A 20,773-nucleotide genomic window follows, 5' to 3' on the forward strand; every position below is an offset into this window, starting at 1 on the left:
TGAGTTAGGGAGGATTCCTTCTTTTTCTAATGTTTGGAATAGTTTCAGAAGACATGGTACCAGCTTCTCTTTGTACCTCTGGTAGAATTTGACTGTGAATGTGTCTGGTCCTGAGCTTTTTTGGGTTGGTAGGCCTATTAATTACTGCCTGAATTTCAGAACTTGTTAATGGTCTATTCAGGGATTCGTTCTTCCTGATTTAGACTTTTTGAGGGTGTATGTGTCCAGGAATGTATCCATTTCTTCTAGGTTTTCTAGTTTATTTGTGTAGAGGTGTTTATAGTATTCTGTGATGGTAGTTTGTATTTCTGTGGGATTGGTGGTGATAGCCCCTTTATCATTTTTTATTGCTTCTATTGGATTCTTCTCTCCTTTCTTCTTTATTAGTCTGGCTAGCAGTCTAGCTATTTTGTTGATCTTTTCAAAAAAACAGCTCCTGGATTCATTGCTTTTTTGAAGGGTTTTTCATGTCTCTATCTCCTTCAGTTCTGCTCTGATCTTAGTTATTGATCTTCTTGTCTTCTGCTAGATTTTGATTTGTTTTCTCTTGCTTCTCTACTTGTTTTAATTGTAATGTTAGGGTGTTGATTTTAGATCTTTCCTGCTTTCTGTTGTGGGCATTTAGTGGTATAAATTTCCCTCTACACACTGCTTTAAATGTGTCCCAGAGATTCTGGTACATTGTGTCTTTGTTCCCATCGGTTTCAAAGAACTTATTTATTTCTGCCTTCTTTTTGTTATTTTCCCAGGAGTTGTTCAGGAGCAGGTTGTTCAGTTTCCATGTAGTTGTGCGGTTTTGAATGAGTTTCTTAATCTTGAGTTCTAATTTGATTGCACTGTGGTCTGGGAGACTGTTATGATTTCCGTTCTTTTGCATTTGCTGAGGAGTGTTTTACTTCCAATTATATGGTTGATTTTAGAATAGGTGCAATGTGGTGCTGAGAAGAATGTATATTCTGCTGATTTGGTGTGGGGAGTTCTGTAGATGTCTATTTGGTCCACCTGGTCCAGAGCTGAGTTGAAGTCCTGAACATCCTTGTTAATTTTCTGTCTTGTTGAACTGTCTAATATTGACAGTGGGTGTTAAAGTCTCCCATTATTATTGTGTGGGAGTCTAAGTCTATTTGTAGGTCTTTAAGAACTTGCTTTATGAATCTGGGTGCTCCTGTATTGGGTGCATATATATTTAGGATAGTTAGCTCTTCTTGTTGCATTGATCCCTTTACCATTATGTAATGGCCTTCTTTGTCTTTTTAGATCTTTGTTGGTTTAAAGTCTGTTTTACCAGAGACTAGGATTGCAACCACTGCTTTTTTTGCCTTTCCATTGTTTAGTAAATATTCCTCCATCCCTTTTATTTTCAGCCTCTGTGTGTCTTTGCACATGAGATGGGTCTCCTGAATACAGCACACTGATGGGTCTTGACCCTTTATTCAATTTGCCAGTCTTTGTCTTTTAATTGGGGCATTTAGCCCATTTACATTTAAGGTTAATATTGTTATGTGTGAATTTGATCCTGTCATCATGATGCTAGCTGGTTATTTTACATATTAGTTGATACAGTTTCTTCGTAGTGTCAATGGTCTTTGTATTTTGGTATGTGTTTGCAGTGGCTGGTACCAGTTTTTCCTTTCCATATTTAGTGTTTTCTTTAGGAGCTCTTGTAAGGCAGGCTTGGTGATGACAACATTTGCTTGTCTGGAAAGGATTTTATTTCTCCTTCGCTTATGAAGCTTAGTTTGGCTGATTATGAAATTTTAGGTTGAAAATTCTTTTTTTTTTAACAATGTTGAAATTTGGTCCCCACTTTCTTCTGGCTTGTAGGGTTACTGCAGAGAGATCTGCTGTTAGTCTGATGGGCTTCCTTTTGTAGGTAACCTGACCTTTCTCTCTAGCTGTCCTTCACATTTTTTTCTTCATTTCAACTTTGGTGAATCTGACGATTATATGTCTTGGAGGTTGCTGTTCTCGAGAAGTATCTTAGTACTGTTCTCTGTATTTCCTGAATTTGAATGTTGGCCTGTCTTCCTAGGTTGGGGAAGTTCTCCAGGATAGTATCTTGAAGTGTGTTTTCCAACTTGGTTCCATTCTCCCCATCACTTTCTGGTACACCAATCAATTGTAGGTTTGATCTTTTCACATAGTCCCATATTTCTTGGAGGCTTTGTTCCTTCCTTTTCATCCTTTTTACTCTAATCTTGTCCTCATGCTTTATTTCATTAAGCTGATCTTCAATCTCTGATATCCTTACTTCTGCTTAATCGATTCGGCTATTGATACTTGCATAGGCTTCACGAAGTTCTCGTGCTGTGTTTTTCAGCTCCATCAGGTCATTATGTTCTTCTCTATACTGGTTATTCTAGTTAGAAGTTCCTGTAACCTTTTAACAAGTTTCTTAGCTTCCTTGCATTGAGTTAGAACATGCTTCTTTAGCTTGAAAGAGTTTGTTATTACCTACCTTCTGAAGCCTACTGTCAAATCGTCAAACTCATTTTCCCTCTATTTTTGTTCCCTTGCTTCCGAGGAGTTGTGATCCTTTGGAGGAGAAGAGGCATTCTGATTTTTGGACTTTTCAGCCTTTTTGCACTGGTTTTTTCTTATCTTTGTGGCTTTATCTACCTTTGGTCTTTGATGTTGGTGACCTTTGGATGGGGTTTCTGTGTGGACATCCTTTCTGTTGATGTTGATACTATTCCTATCTGTTTGTTAGTTTTCCTTCTAACAGTCAGGCCCCTCTGCTGCAAGTCTGCTGGAGTTTGCTGGAAGTCAACTCCAGACCTTGTTGGCTGGAGGTCCACTCCAGACCCAATTTGCCTGGGTATCACCAGCAGAGGCTGCAGAACAGCAAAGATTGCTGCCTGTTCCTTCCTCTGGAAGTCTTGTCCCAGAGAGGCACCTGCCAGATTCCAGCCAGAGCTCTCCTGTATGAGGTGTCTGTCAACCCCTGCTGAGAGGTATCCTCCAGTCAGGAGGCACAGGGGTCAGGGACCCATCTGAGGAGGCAGTCTGTCTCTTAGCAGAGCTCAAGTTCTGTGCTGGGTGATCTCCTGCTCACTTCAGAGTCAGTAGGCAGTAACATTTAAGTCTGCTGAAGCTGCACCCACAGCTGCCCCTTCCCTCAGGTGCTCTGTCCCAGGGAGATGGGAATTTTGTCTATAAGCCCCTGACTGGGTCTGCTGCCTTTCTTTCAGAGATGCCCTGCCCAGAGAGGAGGAATCTAGAGAAGCAGTCTGGCTACAGAGGCTTTGTAGAGCTGTGGTGGGCTCCACCCAGTTTGAACTTCCTGGTGGCTTTGTTTACACTGTGAGGGGAAAACCACCTACTCAAGTCTCAGTAATGGCAGATGCCTCTCCCTGCACCAAGCTGGAGTGTCCCAGGTCGACTTCAGGGTGCTGGGCTGGCAGCAAGAATTTCAAGCCAGTGGACCTTAACTTGCTGGGCACCATGGGGGTGGGACCCGCTGAGCAAGACCACTTGGCTCCCTGGCTTCAGCCCCCTTTCCAGGAGAGTGAACGGTTCTGTCTTACTGGGGTTCCAGGTGCCCCTGGGGTATGAAAAACTTCTGCAGTTAGCTTGGTGTCTGCCCAAACAGCTGCCCAATTTTGTGCTTGAAATCCAGGTCCCTGGTGGTGTAGGCACCTAAGGGAATCTCCTGGTCTGCAGGTTGCAAAAACTGTGGGAAAAGCCTAGTATTTGGGATGACAGCACAGTTCCCCACAGCACCGTCCCTCATGGCCTCCCTTAGCTATGGGAAGGAGTTCCCTGGCCCTTGCGCTTCCTGATTGAGCCGATGCCCTACACTGCTTCTGCCTGCCTTCCATGAGCTGCACCCACTGTCTAACCAGCCCCAGTGGGATGAACCAGGCACCTCAGTTGGAAATGCAGAAATTGCCTACTTTCTGCATTGTTCTTGCTGGGAGCTGCAGGCCAGAGCTGTTCCTATTTGACCATCTTCGAGATTTTACCTTTTTATCAAAGTATTTCAAAATTGTGTAAGCTGTGGCTGTCCTATATGGAACTCACAGGGCTGTGAGAAGTAAATGGATCATGCATGTGCATTACACTGTGCATGGTGTCTTCCCCATAATATTAGCAACTATTTATTCACTATTTATGAAGTGCCAGGCACCAGATTCTTCAGGCATATTATCCCCTTTACTTTTCACAATAAACTAATGAGATGGATGTGTTAGTTATTCATTGCTGTGTAACAAATTAGCCCAAAACTTAGAGGCCTAAACCAACAAGCTTTTATTATCTCTCACAATTTCTGAGGTTCAGGAAACCAGGAGGGTTTAGCCAGTTGGGTCTCGCTCAGAGTCTCTCACAAGGTTGTGGTCAAGCTGTTGGCCAGGACTGTAGTCATCTCAAGGTTCAAAGAATCTACTTCCAAGCTCACTTGTGGTTTTTGGAAGGCCTGAGTCCTCACTGGCTGTTGACAGGAGGCTTCAGTTTCTCTCCACGTGGGTCCCTCCCTATGACTGCTTACAGCACGGCTGCCAGCTTCTTTACGAGCAAGAGATCTGATGCAAGTAGGATGGAAGTCACTTCTTTTCTAACCCAGGCTGCAGTGGCATCCCATCTCTTCTGTTGTAGGTACTGGTCACACAGACCAACTCCAGTACATTGTGAGAGGGGACTATACATGGGTGTGAACACCAGGAGACAGGCATCAGGGGATACTGCTATTATCCCCTCCTTCAAAATGAGAAGATTGAGACCCAGAGAGCTTATGTAAGAAATCCAAGGTTGCACATTAGTAAGTTAAACAAACAAACAAATTAGGTTTCAAATTTAAGCAGTTCGGTGGCAGCTTCTCCATTCTTAACCACAGCACTATTCTGTGTGCAGAGTAGTAGCATATCCACATTAGCTATAATTGCTGTTATTTCACTCCCAATAACCAGTCTGCGGAGACATAATTCTAGGGTTGGACCCACTTAAAGGCAAGAGTCCTATAGTAAACTTCTCTCAGCCTGGCAGTTTGTATATGTACAAAAAAATCTGAAAACAGGTCTCTTACCTATATGAAGTATCCAGCCTTGTTAGGGCAACAGAACAGCAGAAATTTCTAAACTTTGAACTTCTATAGTACTTGTTGCTTTTACTGGTTCTTTTTTTGGGTGGTGAGGGGGAATGTTTTATAAGTATTCCTTTTGTATAGTCATTTATTTTTCCTACATGTATTGTTGCCTCTAAACTAGATTGCAAACTTCTCTTGAGTTGAGTTCTGTCCTATCCTTTGTTGAGGCCCACCTAGCATCAAGTAGAGTTACTTTTCACATAATGGGAATCTTGAACCAATATTTATTAGTGGGGATTATGTAAAATTATTAGAGAACCCAAGACAGTGTAATGAAATGGCAAAGCATAGAGCAGAAACTGCCTTTTGATGTCAAAGGAGAGGGAGGTTAAATTTTCTTCTTGAAATGTGTTCCTTTTTTGGATGCCCAATCTTTGAGCTGTCTCTGAAGTATGGCTTTCTTTTATCTACAACATAACATACTCCTCTGAGAAAATATCCCAGTCCCTGACCCACCCATACCTCTCATTCCCACAATAGCCTTAGTGTTCTTGGGTGGGTCTGTATTATCCAATAATAGCTTTGAAAGGGGTCTCTCCTTATATTTTTGCGGAAGAACCTTCAAGTTTTGAGTTCTGAACTGTCATTAAGGAGTCTTTATCCACTGTCATCCCTTGAGGTGAATGTGCATTCCTGTCAATGAATGAAGGGTGTTGATTCCATTTGCACATTTTACCACAGAGTTAAACACTATGATTTCTTTCTCTGCACCCCCATTTCAAAGTAAAATCACCCTTAACTTCTTTCTTTTCTGCTTTGCTTTTGCTTTAGCATAGTGTCCCAAATTCTGGCCACTGCTTGCAAAGTGTTGGAAACCATCACAATTCTTATTTCTTTTCTTTATAGTCATTTCTTTTCCCTTGGCTCAGCCAAATTGAACTATATCAATTGCCACTTTCATTTCTTTCTCCTGTAATGCTTCCAAAGGATTAGCACTCCATATGAAACCACTCCTCCAAAGTGTGTATGTATTTTATATATTGTCTTCCCTCAGGAGCCAGAGACTCCTGCAAAGGAAAATGAACAAGGACTACAGTGATAGCTCCATGGTATGGCTTTCCTTTCTTCTCATCTGTATTTTTTTTTAAAATTCAGATTAGGAGTCACACTCTGTCACCTAGGCTGGAGTGCAATGGTGCAGTCATGGCTCACTGCAACCTCAAACTCCTGGGATGAAGCGATCCTCCTACCTCAGCCTCCTGCCTCAGCCTTCCACATAGCTGGAGCTACAAGCATGTACTACTATGCCCAGCTAACTTTTATTTTTTGTTTTGTAAACAAAGGGTCTCACTATGTTGCCTAGGCTGGTCTTGAACTCCTGGCCTCAAGTGATCCTCCCATCTTGGCCTCCAGAAGTAAAATTTTAATTTCTGATACTGACATTCCAAGTGGAGGAATGATTTCCTTGAGTATTTTAGTCCCACTGTTTAAGCTCAGAGAATGTGAAACAATAAAGATGGGAGAGAGGCAATTGGATCACCCAGCTTCTTGTTGCCCAGCTTGACAAGGGTGATTATTAGCACAATTTAAGGGACTTAAACTTTAGACTTTCCAAAATGTTCACTTTCAAAAAGCTGGCGTTGCAATGGAATGGGGAATATAATGGGAATCGGCCTTCCTGGGCTCTGTTCTGGCTCTGCTACCTATAAACTGTGACCTTTCCTGGCTTCATTTGTTTCTACCATAAAATGGGCAGATTCATTTGCTACATGAACACTTATTGAGCCATGACCAAATTCAAGGCATGGGATTTGAATTAGGAGCTGGGATCTGGTCCCTGATGTCCTCTCCAACCCTTTGTTCTTCAACTTCTCACTCTCTCTGTTCCATTCAGAATGTCAGTTCCCCAAGGTGCCAGTCTCTTGCTTCTTGCCTCCAGGTTTCTGTACTGTTTCTTACTCACCATTATGGTCTTCTAGGATTAGATGTTACCTTCTGGAAGGCTTTTCTTACCCCTAAGTCTGGATTTGGGGTCCCTTCCCATTGCACTCTGTATGCACTTCTCATTTCACACTACTCCCACTTTTTGGAATCAATTCTTTACTTATCTGTCTCCTATTACACTGAGAAGTTCTTGAGGGTAGAGACCAGGTCTTACTTGCACATTCCCGGCTCCAGCAACAACCAATTGTAACTAGTTTTTACTGATCGTGTATTCTATGCTGAGCTTTTTGCTAAGCATTTCATATCTATGACCTCAATTAGAACTCAAGTAACCCTTTGAAGTAGAAGCTTTTTACTCCATTTTACAGCTATAGAGTGAGGCTTAGAGAAGTTGTATTTTTTGCCCTGGGAAACTCAGCTGGAAAGAGGCAGAATGGGGATTCACACACAGTCAGTTTGGCACCAGAATCTCCACAATATGTACTGGGTGCAATACAGCTAGATGTTAAATGGATGAATGTTTCAGTCAGCCTCAGGGATGAAACAGCAATGAATTCTGTGCTTAAGAAGTGCATGATCTAAAGCAGGGGCTACCAACCCCCAGACCACAAACCTGTACTGGGTTGTGGTCTCTTAGCAATCAGGCTGCACAGCAGGAGGTAAGTGGCAGGCCAAGTATTACTGTCTGAGCTTTGCCTCCTGTCAGATCAGCAGTGGCATTAGATTCTTATGGGAACACAAACCCTATTGTGAACTGCATGTGCCAGAGATCTAGGCTGTGCATTCTCTGTGAGAATCTAACTAATGCCTGATGATCTGAGGTGGAACAGTTTCATCCTGAAACCATATTCCCACCCTATCCCGTCATCCATGAAAAAAACGTCTTCCATGAAACTGATCCCTGGTGCCGAAAAGGTTGGGACTGCTGATCTAGAAGGAGGAGACTTGGAGATGATGGATACGTTCATGGCTTTGATTGTGGTAATGGTTTCATGGGTGCATACTTACCTCTAAACTCATTGGGTTGTATACATTAACGATGTACAGCTTTTTATATGTCAATCATCCCACAGCAGAGTGTGTGTGTGTTTTTTTTTTTTAAAGAAATGCATGATCTAATTGGTATATGAGACATGAATGCATATCACTCCGTGTCATGAAAGAATCTGTTTATCCTAGGAGCTCACAGCTCAGTCTGTCATCTCCTGTCCCGGGGGTTCTTGTCAGGGGTGATACACTCCTGCCACCATTGGCCCAGCTGTGTTTTCTGTGGCTGTGCTCTGCTCTCCCCTGGTGACTCAGAGGAGCAGGATAGTCACAGTCTAGCCCATCAGGAAACAGGGCTTTTGGGGTAAGGGCAGAGGGGAACTTTCATGTACCGGGAGAGTCTCCACCTGTGGGCTCCCCTTTATTCCTGCTAAGGCCCTTTAGAGTAGTTGGTATTATAGGTTTCAGAGACAAGGAATCGAAGTTCATAAAAGAGAGCTGACATCTCATGTCTTACAGGTAGTGGAGGGTAAGGTCTGGCTTCAAATCTAAGTTCCTTGCAGTGCAAAGTAGATTTCTATTATGCTTGGAGGGAGAAGGGGATGTGATAGCAAGTATAAAGACGACTAACTGCCACCCCTGCCATCTGAATTGCCCGACGTTCTCACCATTAATTACTGATTTAAATTTTGGAAGGGTTTTTTTTTTTTTTGAGTCACTGTTTCTTGAGTATAAAACCAAGAACTCAGCAATTTGTTAGGAGAGTAGGATTCTAATGGGAAGTGACTTAAAGCGGATGTGTAGCAGTGAGAAGGACCTGATTGGGCCTTTAGGGAAACCCCTGCAAAAATGAGAACAGACATTCTATCCAACTGTCTTCCAAACCTGTTTCACTGGTTTGGCTAATTCCCAGAACTAAGAAATCATCCACACTATTCCTCCCCTCTCCCATCTCGGATCTGTAACTCTCCTTCTCCACCTCCACCAAAGGGAGATATCTAGCAGTAGCCTGACTTTGACAAGGAAAGCCTAACGATACAGAGTTAGATATTGCTTACAGTTCAGCAATATCTAACTGCTCTTTAACAAAATGCAGCCCCCAAACAATTACGTATATACACACACATCTGTACACAAGAAAAGGCCTGATTCCTAAGCATCTGGGCCTGTCTCCCAGCCATATCATAGGAAGGAGAAAGGTAGCAAAGAGAAAAAAGACTGTTTCATCCCTGCCCTTTATATGTTTTAATTACTACTAAAACGTTATGACTGAAAGAAATGATTTCTAGCTAGCCAGCAATTAATTGATTTTCTGCCTCCCCAGCAAATACATACCTCCTAAGATCTGGATGAGTCTGATGGGCAGGGCGAATGCTGGGCCAGGACCAGCTGTGTGTGTCCATCATAATCCCCTTTGGTCCCCAACCTAATCTGGAAGCAGCACATCAGAATTAGTGGTCTTGGCAGCTAAGGAGGTTGAAAATGGGGTGGGAACAAATGAAAGAAAGAGTATTAGCAGTAGCAGTAGCGGCACTAAACAAAGACATGTAGAAAAAGCATCCTTAGAATGAATCTTAAAAATCGCATAATCGATGGACTCCTAATATGCATCCCATAGATAGACTTCAAGCCCTTTGAAATATAATACAAAACTCTGTGTGGATGGGCATTTTTTCTGGGCAAGGGATCTATGGTTTTTATTAGGGTCTCAAAAAACTTCATGATCCCTCAAGGTTAATGGCCAATAGTCCAATATACTGACCATTCTTTTCAGATGAAGAAACTAAGGCTGAAATGGGGTTCATCGTCCAGGGTGACACCGTAAATAAGTGATAGGCCAGAATTTGGATCAATGTCTCCAAAAACATAATCCTATATATTCCTGTTCTACCACACTTCCCCTCTGTCCTGGTTTCAGGGTTAGCACTTGAGTGGCTGATGGAGGTTTAAGGACATAGATAGCTCCAAAAATATAGTGCGTTGGCATCATTGGTCCTTGCCTCTCCCCACTCACCTTCGTATAGGTCCTATCCTACGTTGGAGCCCATGTATATAGTTTGACTTTCCAATACCTGATATCTGTTAAGACCCCATCATACCATTTTATTTACCTGAAGACATGGTCACTCTAAGATTGTGAGCGTCTGTAGAAGCAAAGAAGTGGCTTTGGACAGTGGGGCAGGGCAGAGCAAACCTTTCTCCTTAAGAAATATTTAACCTCTTCTGTCCTTGAATCAGCCTAATATCTTCAACAGCCTTTGGTGTTCTTGATTATTTTTCAATTTACTTTTCTGTTGAGGTACAGCCTACACATAATAAGATATATAAACTGTAATTGTAGAGCTTGATGAATTTTTATATATGCATACATCTATATGACTACCACCTAGTATAGCACATTTGCAGCAGCCCAGAAGGTTCTCTTATGCTCTTTGCACTTAATATAAACTTTTTCCTCACAAGCATCACCATTCTGACCTTTGTTATGATAGATTTATTTTGTCAGTTCTTGAATATCCTATAAATAGAATAATACAGCATGCACTCTTTTATATCTAGCCTCTGTGCTCAGTGTAATGTCTATGAGAGTCATCCATGTTACGTGTAGCAATAGTTCATTCTTTGCCATTGCTGCATGTATTCTATTCTATCAATCTATCGATCATGTTTTATTTATCCATTTTCCTGCTGCAGATCATTTGGGATAATTTCCAGCTTTTGGCAATTATGAAAAAAGCTACTGTGGACATTCTTATACAGGTGGAGCAGGAGAGATACAGATGAGAGATGGGAAAGGGGAGAGAATAGTGTGGATGATTTCCCCTAAGGAATGGAATTATTGGATCATTATAAAAGCATATCTTTAGATTTAGTAAACACAGCCAAACTGTTTTCTAAAGTGGCTATACCAAACTCCCCTGATTTTAAAGTCAGCCAAACTTATCACCGAGGACTGAACTCTGATCCTTTTGTTTTTCTTGCTACAATTCTTTTCTAAGGTGCCTGGGAAATCATATCTAAGAAACCATAAAGTCTTGTTTAATGGGTTTTTCTTCTGACCTGGCATATTATGGCTTACTCTCCAACCTGACTCTGGTATGGCATGGTGTAAGAGATGGCAGACCCTCTTATCTAACTTAAGCATTCCTTCCTACTGACTCTAAGTCTTTAGACAAAGCCTAATTCTTTCAACCAATTGCCAACTAGAGATTCCCCTAACCCACCTATGACTTGTAAGCCTCTGTTCCAAGATGTCCTGCCTTTTTGTCTGAGCCAATGTATACTTTCCATGTATGTATTTAATATTTTATCTGCGATTCCTGTCTCTCTGACATGTATAAAACCAAAGTGTAACCACTGCCTTGGGCACATTTTCTTAGGACCTCTTGAGATTGTGTTTCTCTGGGCCATGGTCACTCATTTTGGCTAGGAATAAACTTCAAATATGTTGGCATGACTTGTTTTTTTCCCTTATCGTCACCTACCTCGGACCTTCCCAGATCCATCTGCCTGTGTAATTGTCTGAATTCATCTCAGTCCTAATTCCTGTATTAACCTCTTCCCTAACTTCAAATTCTCCAACCTTGGCTTTACTGAGTCATCAAAAGTTAAATCTAATACCTGATCTAATGTGGAAGAGCCCATAGTGAACATATGGTTCAACTCAACATTTCAGAAGTAGAGAAAATGAAGCCCGAGGGTGGGTAGGTGAAGAGATTGTCCAGTAATGCTGAAAAAGTTCTCAGCTGACCTGAGATGACACGGGATTGCAAACTCTTTGACAACAGCAGGGGATATTTCTTATTCATCCTATCTTTTTCATCTTCCAAGCTTTATAGCACTCATTATATGAAAATGCTTAAAGAATATTTGTCAAAAGAAAAATGAACTGGAAAGATTCTTAGAGATGATGTAGTTTAGTGTTTGCCAAGTTGTGAAAACATGTAAGTATGGCTTACAAAAATTTTAAGTGGTACTCTGTTAAATGACAGTGAATCCCCTTTGAAAAAGGTATTTCCTCTTCAATTCTCTTTTAATCATTGCAGTTAACTTGAGAAGAATGTCTCAATTTGGTTCTCTATGTCAACTCATTAACACTTGTCAATCTCTCCTCCTAGAAAAGGGAGAGTAGGACATCTAGCTGGATTTTCATGATGCTTTGTTTTTGTTGCAGTTTTTCTTTACCTTTTACAGTATTTATCTTCTTTTAGAGAATGTAATAAAAGTTTTTTATTTATGGCTGTAGTAGAAAGATTTCTTTTTTTCAAATATATTTATTTAAGCATAGGCAAAAACAAGTGGTTTCACTTGAAGAAAAAGGTGAAAAATGGGGTATACATATGTGGCAAATAATCATGAAGGTGGTCAAGAATGACTGACAGTTGATTAACATTCATCTAATTAAAACTTGTTTTTGACTAGGTGGGGAAACAGAGCCCAAGGAGAAGGGACTTGAGTGGCCCTGGGAGTTTTCTGCAAGGACCCTCAGTATAGTGCTCATTAGGTACAAATCCAGTCATGGTACATATTACTTCGAGAAGGAAAGAGAGCTATAGCCTTAGGCTCCCCATTTATGATAAAGGAGACTGAGAGATTATCTGGGGCATTTTAGAAGCTCTTCCATTGAATACAGTTGTCTTTCCATAGAAGCTTCTGTAGGCAGTTTGCTGTCTTGCCCAGAAGAGTGATTTGGTGGAGGAGCAGTGTTCCAACGACACTGTTGCTGTCGTAGTGTAACTTGTGTGGCCCCTCCTCTCCTCTGTCCTAAGATAGGTGTTGTCAAATGGCTCCTTCTCCAGTGCAGCTCCGCTTACAATAAACACCTTAGATGCTCCTGTTGTCAAATTGATTCTCCTTCCTTAGCCGTAGAGCCCCACAGCCAATTTCCCTTTTCTGTTTTATCTTCAATGATTTTCCTACACTGTCTCATATTCTAGCCACACTGAAACACACATCTTCCTTGTTTTCTTGTGCATTCCTTTTCAGTGTTTCCTGTTTCTGGAATGTTCTTTCTTCATCTCTGATCATCCACTTCCTACTGAGCACCTTTGACTACCCTCATCCAAAGGACTCACTCTTTCAAGAACCCTTTTATGATTCTTGAACTGGAGGTGATCTCTTTTTCTCTTACTGTAAACAGGATCCACATTTTGCTGAATACCCTACTAAAAGTAATTTGCAAAGTCCTATTCAAGTGGATTATTTGATTTAATTATGACAGTAAACCTCTGAGCTAGGTATTATTACTAAGACTATCATTTTATAGTTGAGGAAACTGAGGCACAGAGAGGTTAAGTAACTTGCCAGAGGTCACACTGTTGACAAGCAGCAGAGCCAGGATTTAGAAAAAGGTCTTTTCTAGTCCATAGTTCCCACTCTTGATTGACAGGCTATCTTGATCTCCCTTGCTGCCTGCAGCTTTCTGTATTACAGTTGGTTAAATGAATTATGGGGAGTTCTTTGTTTAGCTCTTCCTGAGATTTTGCAGTAGCCAGACACATGTCTAAAGTGTGAAGGCAGAGATAGTAAATGGCTTTTTTCTTACTGTCAGTGGTTTGGAAAGCTGAATCTGGCAAAAGTATCTGCCTTGCACCAGCCAGGGTTGTCCACAGAGTCATAGCACCAGCAGCTGTGGAATCACGGTAAGAAAGCTGGGCCAGCGGGGGTACACCAGAGTGCATTCTTTCTGCTTTGATGCAGGGAGACCTCCCAGTTCACAGGAGGAGGAGTTCCAGCTTCAAGGAGAGTGAGAACTTGGCACTTGTCCCTGGGCTGCTGCAGCAGTAGCCTTGCACAGGCTGCTCCTGCCCAGGGACGCCATAAATCGCTTGGCCATGGACTTGACAGCCAGCTGCGATGTGATCAGAAAGCCAACAGGAGCCACTGCAGAGCCTTTGGTGGCTGCTTCCTTCATGGGCCTCTCATCCATCTTACTAGATGGAAAAGTCACTGGGACAGTCACCTTCTTTCCCAGTGGGGATTCAGGGGTGAGACAATCAAGTCCCAGGTAGGCAGAGTGCATTAACTCTTTCAAAACAGCAATCCTTTTTCTCAACAGAGCACTTTCACATTTTCCTCATGATTTCACGGCATTATCTTACTTAATTTCTCCCCCTTCATTCATCCATTTATTGAAAAAGTAACTCGTACACCACTATCAGGCAAGAGGCATCACTTCCTAACAGCTTCTAAAATATGAGAGAAAAGAAATGGTCCCGTTTTACAGATGAGGTAACCGAGAGAGGAAGCCGTGGAAAGCATACCAGCGCAGTAGGCAAGAGCTTCACATTTTAGTTCTGGGATTGCTATTACTATTTGAGGAAAGCTGGAAAAATAATTTTCTTTCTCTGAGACAGAGTTTATTCACTGCTTTTCATAAATTATCTGTCCTTAGAATTCATTATTTTAAATGAAAGTTATCCTTGCATGTGATTAAAATTTAAAACTTCTAAAAGGTATAAAATCAAGCAAAGCTCTGTTTGACCTTTCCTCTTGAGCCCTAGTTTCTCTCTCCAAAGATGACAATTCTGCCTTTCTAAAAAAAAATGTGTGTGTGTATAAAACAAATGGGAATATACTGTGCTGAATCTTGCCTTTATTTTTTTAAAGCTAAACAGTATATCTTAAAAATGTTTCCATGTCAGCAAGATATATCTAACTCATTCTTTTTAAAGGTTACCCATAATTACATTGTAGAAATGTACAATAATTAATGATTTCACCAGTTTGCCATTGATAGACATGTAGGTTGTTTTATTATTTTCTCTTATTGTTGCTTTATAAATGATGCTGCAGTGAATTTCCTTGTACATTTATCTTGGCATACTTTTAGGTAAATTCCGAGCAAAGAAACTGCTGAGTCAAAAGGAAAGTGAATTTTAATTTTTGATAGCTATTGCTATATTGTCTTGCAAAGTTTGCCTTGATTACCATTCCAACGAATAGTGTAGGAGAGTGCTTGTTTTCTCACAACTTTCCTTTTTTTTTTTGGTAATTCTTTTTTTTGGTCAATCTTATAAAACCTGTTTTAAATTAAATAGACAGAGCCCTACTATGTTTGAATCTTACTTTAAATTTGATTTTTTTTGCTGTCTTCTGAGCTGTTGTATGTTCTATTTCTGATGTTTGGTTTGTTTTCTTTCCTCTATTAGATGTGAGGCTAGGAAAACATAATTGTTTGAATGTAAAATAATAAAGATGTATTTTATTTAAAAAAATCGAACTGTAAGAAGAAAGGCAGGTCCACATCTGTGAAATTCTCAGTTAGACAAAGCTGTGATAACTAAAAGCTGCAAGGGAGGAAGGCAGAGGGCAGTGTCAGGGAATCAGGGAAAATTGTCAAGAGTCAGTTCCTAGGGTGCTGAACTATTCTGCAAGGGGTTGGCATACATTGGTCCTAGTCTTATGATGATAAACTTCTGGCAGCAACTTGCAGGTCTCCTTCCATGATGCTTGTCTCACAAAACTCAGTCAAAAATGACAGATGGAAGCCCAGATGCTGCAAGGCCTGCTTGGGCAGACTTGGCATATTGGCAGGGTAAGACAAACAAAAACTTCGTAAGTTTGTGAAATGTTAAAAGACCTAATACTTAAACAGCTGTCAATGCCACTAACTCCCTGGGTGATCCTGGGCAAGTCTCTTTACTCCTTTGGTTCTCAGATACTTTTTCTGCAAAATGTAATTAGGGATTGGACGAGGTAAGTTATCATTATTGAAGTGTGACCCACTAATGGGCCACAACATAATTTTTCTTTTTACTTTTAGTATAGTTCTTATATTTTGTCAAAGGTTAGAGAGTCAAATAATTGTCAATATCAAAACATACCACCATACCTAATAATTTTACATTTTTTAGATTAAAAAGTTATCGATAAGTAATATGCATATAGGGCCTCTGTGATTTTTTCAGTTTAGCTTTTGATATCTCACTATAAAAGATAAGAAGTCAGTTTACTAAAAAGCTCCTCCTTTAATTCACACAAATACACTTTCCATTCTTCTATCCTCCTGTGTAGTTACTGCATATTCTGTTGCATGAATGGGGGATGTTTATGTTATGTAAATGCTATTCTTTGTTGAGCCATCTAGAGTGCCATGATTATTTTTCCTTTCCTCTCTTCTTGTTTTCTGTGAAGGTAATAATTATCTTCTTGTTTTATTTGTTTAGGTTTTTAAAATGTAATTTTCCAAAATTTGTCCCCAACTGCCATAATCCCCCTCATGTGTGTCAGTCTCCTCTCATTACATTCAGACATGTTAGGTGTTCCGTCAACTACATATTCTTGGAGATACCACTCTCAGGAGCTTGCTTTAATCTGCATTTGTTGCTTTCTGAGTTTGCTATACCACTTTCATTCTGGGGTCTCACCTTTTCTTCATCCTGAGGAATTTCTTCTCATTTTTCCTGAATTGAATCTTATGTTTTCCTCTTCCTTGTTTTACTTCCTCATTGTGGTAAAGCACTTCTTTCAGTAGTTTTCTTAGAAAGAATGCACAGGATAAAACTTTTAAAGTAATTTGCATAGCTGAAAATATCTCCAGTTTGTCTCTACGTTTAATTGGTTTTTTGATTGGGTATAGAATTCTGGGTTAGAAGTTATTTTTCCTTAGGATTTTGAAGGCATAATTGCATTTTATTCAAGCTTCTAGTATTGCCATTGATAAGCCTGAAGCCTATCTGCTTATTGATCATTAGTATGTAATCTGTTTTTTTTTTTTTTTCTTTTGTGGAATCTTCAAAACTTTTCTTTATTCCAGCATTCCAAAATTTTAACTGAAGTGCGTTGGCTTAGCCCTGTTTTTAATCCCTTATATTGGGCTTTTTAGTGGGTCTTTCCATCTGGAAATCAGGTTCTTTGGTTATGGAAAATTATTTTGAATTATTTCTTTGATAATTTTCTTTTCACCATTTTCTCTTTTCTCTCTCATTAGAACCCCCATTATACAGATTTTTCTGGGTGGATTCTCTATCTTTTTCCTATTTTCTTATCTATTGCCCACTTTTTGTTTTTCGTCTTTTTGCTCTCGTGTTTGGGAGATGTCTTCAGCTTCCTCCTTCAACCCTTTGTTTAGCTTTATTTTAATCCTATCAAATCTTTAACTTTGAAGAATTCCTTCATGTTTTCAATTACTCCTTTCATATCTTCATATTTTTACTTATAGATACAATATCTCTTCTCCTGTCTCTGAGAATATTCATGACAGTTGTCTTTTGAGGTTTTCATCTTCCTGCATAGTATTTGTTTCACCAACTTGCTTTTTTTCTATTTGTTTGTTTGCTATCTTGTTGTGTTCCATTCATTTTAGGGTCTCTCCTCAGATATCTAGTCCTCTTTGGTGCTCTGTTCATTGTTAAGGATGACAACCAAGAAGCTAATTGGAAGCTTTACGTACATGTGTGTTTCCATTTTAAGGTTATCAGATTGGACTATTATATTTTATTTATTTATTTTCCTATTTTCTTGTTTTTGATGGACTTTCCTTCTCTGCATGTACTGTCTCTACTTCCTCCCTGCCACATGGACCAAGCTGCTTGTCCTGGTTTCCTGCCTGCTGCTTAGCCCTCCAGTCCACCCTCCAAACTGAAGCCAGTCATCATTCTAAAAAATGCATTTGATGAAAAGTCTGTAATAGTCTTCACTTGTCTACATCCTACACACGAAAAACAAAACAAACAAAAACAAAAACAAAAAACCAATAAATGCATCTAATTCCTTAGCCTTGTCTGGCCTTGATTTCTCCTCCAGAGTCATTTGTCACTAATTCTGCTTTTGTATCTCATTTTGAATCAATGTTGACTCATGCACAAGTCCTTGAATCTTTCATGCTCTTTCATGTCTTGGGCATTTGCTTTTGAAGATTTTTCTGCCTAGAATTCCCATTTCACCCAATATTGGGCTCATTCTAGGATCAGCTCAATCCTTTATTTTTCTTTTCTTTTTTAAAATTATACTTTAAATTCTGGGATATGTGTGTAGAACATGCAGGTTTGTTACATACATATACACGTGCCATGGTGGTTTGCTGCACCTATCAACCCATCATCTGCATTAGGTATTTCTCCTAATGCTATCCCTCCCCAGCCCCCTGCCCCCCAACAGACCCAGGTGTATGATACTCCCCTCCCTTTGTCCATGTGTTCTCATTGTTCAACTCCCACTTATGAGTGAGAACATGCAGTGTTTGGTTTTCTGTTCCTGTGTTAGTTTGCTGAGAATGATGGTTTCCAGCTCTATTGATAGTCCTGCAAATGACATGAACTCATCCTTTTTTATGGCTGCATAGTATTTCATGGTGTCTATATGCCACATTTTCTTTATCCAGTCTATCATTGATGGGCATTTGGGTTGGTTCCAAGTCTTTGCTATTGTGAACAGTGCTACAGTAAACATACATGTATATGTTTCTTTAGAGTAGAATGATTTATAATCCTTTGGGTATATACCCAGTAATGGGATTGGTGAGTCAAATGGTATTTCTGGTTCCAGATCCTTGAGGAATCACCACACTGTCTTCCACAATGGTTGAACTAATTTACACTCCTAGCCACAGTGGAAAAGTGTTCCTATTTCTCCACATCCTCTCCAGCATCTGTTGTTTCCTGACTTTTTAATGATCACTCAGATTGGACTATTTTATGAGAGAAGTCCTAATGTTGGCATCTTTGAGTGTTTTATCCTTGAGCTGGTTAGATTCTTCAGGTAAGATCTTGTCTGAGGGATTTTGCTGTCATTATTTTGGTAGTCCAATCAGAGAAAACAGGAGCCTCAGCAGTCAGGATATTACTACTCTCTTAGGCCCTTGTTGCTTGTGTAATACCCTCCTCTTAAACTCTTCCCAATACCTTCCTATTCAGAGATCTTTGGTTTATTCATTCTTCAGAATAAACTTTCAGTTTTCTGTCAAAGTTGACTAGGGGCAATTTTGCAACTATATAGATTGGGGGAAGACATCTGGAGGCCTAACTTTTCTCTTTCAAAACATTTTATTAAGAAAGGTTTTAAACATACATCAAAGTAGAGAGGAGAATATAAAACCCAATTAAATACTTATCAATATTTTGCCAGTTTCTGCTACTACCTAAATTTACTCATAACCTATCCTCTTGTGTTCAGCTCTAACTTTGCTTGCTTCCAGAGGTCCTGGTACCACCAATCTCTGAGTGTTTTTTCAGTGTATACTGAATGGCTTACTCATTCATTTATTCATTTCTCCACCATCACCTTAGGATTCTGCTTTCTTGAGTCTACTAATGAATTTATCACTTTTCTTTTTGCTTTACAGCTTCCAGGCTATTATTGTTATTATCTTCTCTTCTGGTTTTGTTGCTATATTGAAGTTTCAGTTTCCCCACAGTGTGTACCTTTTTCTGACACTGGAGATTTTTAATCCTGGGCTGATCTACTCTTTGATGAGTGGATCTTTTATGTCTCATTTCACTCTTCACATTCTCCTAGAAACTTTCCTTGACCTCCCCATTATGACTTCAAGGTTTTTCCTGTACCCCCTCATTTTATCCCTTTCTTTATCCCACTACATCTCTTATCTCATTGTCTTGTAATTACTTATATCCTTCATTAGACAGCAAGTTCTGGGAGGACAGGTATACCTTCCCAGAACAAATTATACATATAGAAAAGTATTATTAATTATATGCCATATGCCAGAAATAATTGTTTTTCATGAACAACTTATGTAATCCTCAGAATAATTCTAGGATATAGACAATATCATTATCCTCAATTTATATCCGAGAAGACGGAGGCACTGTTATTTAATTAGTTGCTTGAGTTCACAGCATCAGTAAGGAGAAGAGCTTGGAATGAAATCCAAGTTTTCCACTTTCAGATTCAGGCAGGTAATGGCTAGGGGTTTCAGATCCAGTTATAAAATAAATGAGCACATGAAGGCATGATTGAACTAACCAGTCAGGCCCGGGGCACTAAGGAGGTTAAGAGGTCTCATCTTACCACTTCACCAAGAGCACTTCCATCTTCAGTCCTGTGGCATTGAGTACTTCCAGTCTGTGACAAAAGGGTTGGAAGTCATTACTATTCAGAATCGTAGATGTTCATCTGTTCCCTCCCCTCTGGGCACCCAGAGAAGAGACCTTCAGAATCATAATGTAGTGGTCTCACACAATCTGCCCAAATGGAGAGTTTGAATTGAATTCTTGTCTAAATTCAATCCTCTCCAGAGCCTAACAGAGTGCCTGGAATTTAGGGTTCTCAGTATATGTTGCAATAAACCAGGCAACAAGTCAGATTAATCAAATGATCAATTATTGAATCACTGAATACCAAGTTAGAAGGCATTTTAGCTCACTTCATACCTAAGCTTTAAGCGTTAAAAAAGTTATAAGGTAAGACTTGGTCTTTCCCTTCCTGTCCTTTTTTTGTACCTGCTCTTTCTCATCCTGGTACTAGTCTCAAATGTCTACTGTCCAAATGCTGTCCATTTATGTGTCCTGACCATTTCCTCAGGACCTCCCACCTGGAATACTTTCTTTGCATATCAATCAACTAATATTTGTATATTCAAAAATGTCTATAGAGTGTCGACTCAATGCTAGTTTAGTGGTAAGAAAAAAAATAGCTGTGGGCCTAAGGATTGTCAAGTCCTTAAATTCCTCTTGTGTATTTTATCTTGGGCTTGGCTTTGTAAGGGTTACAAAAAGGTATGAGGCCATCTCTGTCCTCCAGGAATTTACAGTCTGGATGGGAAAGCAGAACAAATACACAAATAATTAGTGTGCAGTTAAACTAAACTGTGAGAATCTTTGCATAATGCAGTGGGTTCTCTGGAAAGGGAAACAGCCA

The sequence above is a fragment of the Colobus angolensis genome, unplaced genomic scaffold (assembly GCF_000951035.1).
Source record: "Colobus angolensis palliatus isolate OR3802 unplaced genomic scaffold, Cang.pa_1.0 Scaffold90, whole genome shotgun sequence".
Lineage (NCBI taxonomy): Eukaryota > Metazoa > Chordata > Mammalia > Primates > Cercopithecidae > Colobus > Colobus angolensis.